The sequence below is a fragment of the Egretta garzetta genome, unplaced genomic scaffold (assembly GCF_000687185.1).
Source record: "Egretta garzetta isolate BGI_Z169 unplaced genomic scaffold, ASM68718v1 scaffold27, whole genome shotgun sequence".
NCBI lineage: Eukaryota > Metazoa > Chordata > Aves > Pelecaniformes > Ardeidae > Egretta > Egretta garzetta.
The window spans coordinates 2,781,887-2,787,521 of NW_009260400.1; positions in this window are offsets into that span (position 1 = coordinate 2,781,887).

The window sequence follows — 5,635 nt, forward strand, 5'->3', positions numbered from 1 at the left end:
GGCTGGCGTGCGTGGCTGTGGTGCCTGAGGGGCCCTTTAGCCCGTCCCGGGCCCGCTTTGCCCGCTCCGGCTGCAACTGCCCCTGGGTTGTAACAGGGACAGGATTTCACCCCAAAGAGGGCGGTGAGAAGGGTCTCCAGGCGAGGGCGGCCAGGCCCATGCTCAGAGGGCTATTGCCTGAGCGAGGAAGGAGGCGATGAGCCGCAGCTGGAACTGCAGGTCCTGAAATTAATTTTTAACTCCCCTACCAAGAGCTATACAATGAAAAATCTTACTTCAAGAAAAATAGGAATTGCTCAGCTTGCTTGCAGTGAAAGAAGTTGGCACACAGGGTATGGGGTGGTAGAGAAAAACCCTTCAAATAAATGCTTGCCAACAAGGTAAACAGTCTAAAACCCCATCGTCTTGCTAGAGGCCTGCACTACATTCACTCAAGCGGCAGCGGAGAGGGCTTCTAAAGATGAGGAATCTTTATTATCGGGCAGCTGAGCTCATAGAGCTGAGCGTGAAAGACAGCTCAGTGGTTGTCTCAGCCCAAGTATGGCATTTTGGCCCAGCTCTGGAGGTTCCTGGGTCTCTGTCAGCAAACCTCAGCATTACCTGTCTGCTTCTTACAGAGAAATGGCATTGCGCAACCCTGGAAAGAGATGAGTCCACTACTGCAGGCAGTACGAGGAAAAGAGATAAAGGTGGCTGACATTGAGCCTCTTTCCTAGACGCTAACATTGCACTGACAATGTCTTCCAGCGGGTTTCTCCTACTCAAAAAAGGCAAATCTGAGTGCCAACTGTGTTGTTCACTACCTCATGGCTCCTTGCCTGGAAACGGAGGCTGCAGGGAGCTGATGATCCCCTGAGTAGAAATGACAAGTAGCTGAACAATAAATATGTCAGCAGGATGTCAGCATTTCTGCTGTCTGTATAGAGAGCAGGGAAGCCTTGAGGCTGTATTGGAGAGAGATCCACCATCCAGCCTATTGCTCTGTGCTTTCTAGAGGGGTCTCCAATCTCTGCCTAACAATGCTCACTGGTGAGGTAACTCCCGCCCTATCACATCAGGGCCCTGGTCCTGGGGCAGAGGTAGGATCGGAGGGAAGGACCGTAAGAGGAGGTGGTTTCCAAAGCTGGAGGCAGGACATGAGACAGGGAAACATAGGTGGTGTTGGCATGGGCACAGTTCTGACACAATGGCTTGCAATGATGGAAGAGAATAACTGCAGATAAAGAGTTTGGGCAGAACACTGGAGGAACCCACCCTGTGAAAGATGCTGTGCTAGAGGGCGTGAAAACGGTCATCTGCCCAATGATTTAATGGGAGCGATGCTGATCTCTAAAATACAGGTGCACTGAGTAAGCGTTCTGCACACACAGGGAAGAAGGTTCGGGTTTCATCCACAGGAGAGAAGAGGGGTTTGCATTGGAGAGAAGCTTCCCTGTCTGTCTCCTCTTTGGTTCTGCTTGTTAACTTCTCTTGTCACATGAGAGCCCCTCTGTCCCTTCCCATTCGTATCTGATCATGAAGAACTCAACACAGAACTCAGGCTACAGGTCTTGCTCCCCCAGGGCCTTTGTGGCCAAAGCTCTTTATACACCCTTCTCATGCAGTCTGATTTTACCTTATTAAAGATCAGGAACCTCAGTCCCTGGAAATGCAAATGCATTGGGTAGAGCCAAGTGATGAGGTGCACTGCCTTCAACAAAAACATCTCTTTTGTTTAATTCAGGGTTGTGGATTGTGTGGCCTGTACAGACGCATAGAGCCGTTGGGTAGGGACTACATGTGTTGGAAAGCTGTTTTCACTCAGTCCAGCCTGAGCTTCAACCAGCCATGATGTGACTTCAGCAACGAGGGAGGGAACGACCAGAAACTCTACAGATACCGAAAACCCTATCAGCCAGCTGATACCCTGGGTAGCAGCTCTCCCCATTACAGGCAAGGCCGTGTCATCATTCACGTTGCCAGCATTTGAGGATTGCATGCCTAAATGTGCTGTAGATGGAGTTACATTTCTAGATTTCTTCTGTAACTGGAAAGCTGAACTGGTAGGGCATCTTGTACCACAACACTGGATATTGGCTACTTAGGGAACGCGTGACTTGTTCAGTCATTCAGCTCTGCAGCTGAAGGATGTTGAGCGAGAATTCACGACCTTAAGTAAAATAAAATTATTAACCCACTGGGTTAAAGGCTATCACGCTACAACAGAAGAATTTAAAAATAGATACAGAACTCAGAAAGGGAGTTACTGTGATTGTTATAAATATGAAATTAAAGTTCCCCCTCACAATCATAAAAGCCATTTTAAATAAACATTCTCCAAGTCCCCTTCTAGGGCTAACATTTGAGAACATACGCACAACAGGAATGCAGCAACCAAAAATAGTGAAAGCTGGTAGAAGAAAAATACTGCGAGGGCATAGGCTAGATTAGAACACAGGATGCAGAAAGGCGAGGGGTTGAAATGAAAGAAAAAGCATTTGCATTGAGTGGTAACAATTTATTTGTTAGCACGTCAAGGCACTTTCCTGCAGAATTAGCCTCTGAATTCACTGGCCAGTGCCGTTGCTCGCTTACCTTAATTTAGCGGCAAAGGGGGGAAAGTGTGCATGAGGAAAAGGGTTTGCTTTTGCCATGCAGCTTTGTTTAATGCTCCCAGTTCAACCCCAAAAATGTGACGTTTGAGGTACAGCTGAATTTTTTTGCCACTTAACAACTGTTGAGGGACTAACAGCTCTAAACCAATCTGAAATTAGGAACTTTGAGAAGTGGAATTACAAATTCAAAGATCCTACGTGCTAGGTCTTCCCTGTGCTAGGCTGGTTCACGGGAGGCCATGCCTTGGACCAAGCATAACACGGGAGGCTCGTGCTGTCCCTCCAGCAGAGGCCCTGTGCGGGAAGCCTGTCTCTTGCTGCTCAAATAGCTCTGGTCACTTTTGGCGAGCACCCTAACAGCCAACTACTCATCAAAACAGCTCTAGCCCTGCTGCAGGCAGGCATGTAATACACTGGACAGACCTCAAACTCCCCTTCCTCACCCCACACGAATGTAAAAATCATATAATCATAGAATACAATCACAGAATCGTTTGGGTTGGAAAAGCCCTTTAAGCTCACCAAGCGCAACCATTACCCTAACCCTGCCATCCCACCATTAAACCCTGGCCCTAAGCACCTCCTCTGCCCAGCTTTTAAATCCCCCCAGGGATGGGGACTCGACCCCTTCCCTGGGCAGCCCCTTCCAGGGACGGACAGCCCTTGTGGCCTTCCAGGGCCTGACAGCCCTTGCGGGGAAGGAATTTTTCCCAATGTCCAACCTCAACCTGCCCTGGCACAACTTGAGGCCGTTTCCCCCTGTCCCATCGCCTGTTCCCTGGGAGCAGAGCCCAAGACAGAAGATATTGATGCTGTTGCAGCCATGGAGTTTGTGAGGAATAAAGAAAACCCCAAACGTTGCAAAAGAGAAGACAAGCTACAGCCGCCAACCTTTCGGAAATACATATCTACAGCACGGAAACAGGAAACATAACAAAACAAAATATACTTTATTAAAATTAAGCATGTTAGCACCTCAGTGTAACCTGGAGAAGTCAAGCAGTCCAGCAGTTAACCAGTCCAGCAGGCTGAGTGGCTGAACATCCTGAAGTGCATTCCAATGGTAGAAAAAGTACCATGACTGTTACGACACACACGTTCTCAAGCAGCTAGGACACACAACCGGTCTCGTCTGTAAGGAGAGACGTCATGCTGCCTATTGTCTTGATGGGAGCACAGATCTGCTGGACCAATTACATATGTTAAATGAGGTGGGGTAGCAGCTATCTGCTTTTCCTACTAAAAGAAAAAAAATAAACCAACCAAACAAATGGCTGCTTACTTGACTCGCAGGAAATCGGTATGCCATGGAGCTGAAGTTAAGAGCTACGTATCACATTGGAGAAAATAAATTAAAATGAAATAATGGGAAACACTTAGCACATGAAGAGACCTGTAGTATCTTTACGGTTGACCATCCAACTCAGCACACGTGTTAAGAGAAAAATGACCCATGCATCACATAGCAGGCTGTGACAACTGATGCCTTCAGCTGAACGGGCTACGTGATCGATTAGATAAAACCTCCAGCTACCAAATCACACTGTGCCCTTTTGTTCGGTCATATGGAGTATCGAAATGGACAGTTGTAAAGCTACGTTAGCCAGTGTTACAAAGATTACAATATTTTCAAACTAAAGATACTTTTTACATTTAGAAAATACTTCTATAAAATTTTGGAAAACTGACCTCCCGAGCTACTGAGTATAACGCACTCTGGTTCCAGGAGAAAGAGCTCACACAGGCCCAGCAGATGCCTGGGCCTTCCTCCCTCGAACGTAACTATGGGCACACTGTGGTGAACTGCCTTTCGTTTTCAACACCCATCACTGTCAAAGTATACGCATCGTCACAGAGCTATGCAGGTGCACCAGATACCATCGTCTCCTCCTCCTCCTCTGAAGCACCAAGGTATCCGTTCCGCTGGCTAACCTGGGAGTATGTATTCCAGCCAGACTAGTAGCCTCGCTACCCCCACTCCACCCTCTTTCTAGCCAACGTTGATTTGGTTTCGTGTTGCTGAAAGTGAGAGGACTAATGCTGGCTAGAAACAGAAACTACACAATCATTCCATGTAGATTTGTTACAATACTCTTAAATCTCAGTTTAGAACACGCAAGCACGTTTCAATAAGGTCTTGCCTCATGTACAGATTATTAGTCATGCCAACTAGTTTAGGATTAGACAGTAAGGGTTTGCAACCACTGCAGATAAACTCGCTTCACTTCTGTTTCATCCCGGTTCGCTGAACAGAAGCCAAGGATTTAAATTCCAATGTGTTACAAAGCCTCCGTTTCATCGGAGGGAGTTCTTAAGCCAACGAGATAAACTACAGCCATCAAATGCCACCGGGTTCTTTGTACCAGACTGCAATCCTCACTAGTGTTGAGAGCATCGAGACATCTGTAACATACATATGTACTGCGGAGAAAGCAAAAACTACATCATACAGGAGCACTCTTTAGTCTTGGGATTCTCTCACGCTAGAAACAGCAGTCTGTTATGGCATCAGTAATTTACTGAAGGAACACATCACCCTGAGAGGGTTTCTAAAGCTTTCCTCGTGCCTCTGCTCAGCGAGGCCAAACGCGACAGCATCGTCATCCGTTCCTACAAAAGGGTACAGTTGCCAACCGCGCTTTCAGACATGCCTTCTCCAGGGAGTAGTGTTGCTGCTACCTCACTTCACGCAGAGCGAGTTTATTTGCTGAAAACTGATACCCTGCGTCCACTTAGTGGTGACACGGGTCCCATCTACACTAGAAGAAGCGCTTTCCTGCCGCTGCCGCCAGCACGGAGAGGGTGACGATGGGCCCAGCATAGACCGGACACCAGCAAGCACCCGCCGTGCCAGCTCTGGGGTAATGCTGGGTCGGTAACGGGGCTCAGCACTATGCTGGCAGCGGCCACCCCATCTAAGCGGGGGAATCTGATGGCACGGGCTTGCCCGGCTGGGGGCTGCTTCGGCGGGGGAGCGGGCAGCGAGGGCCAGGGGGCTGCGGGGCCGCAGCCCATCCCGTCTCCGCTCTGTCCGGGCACCT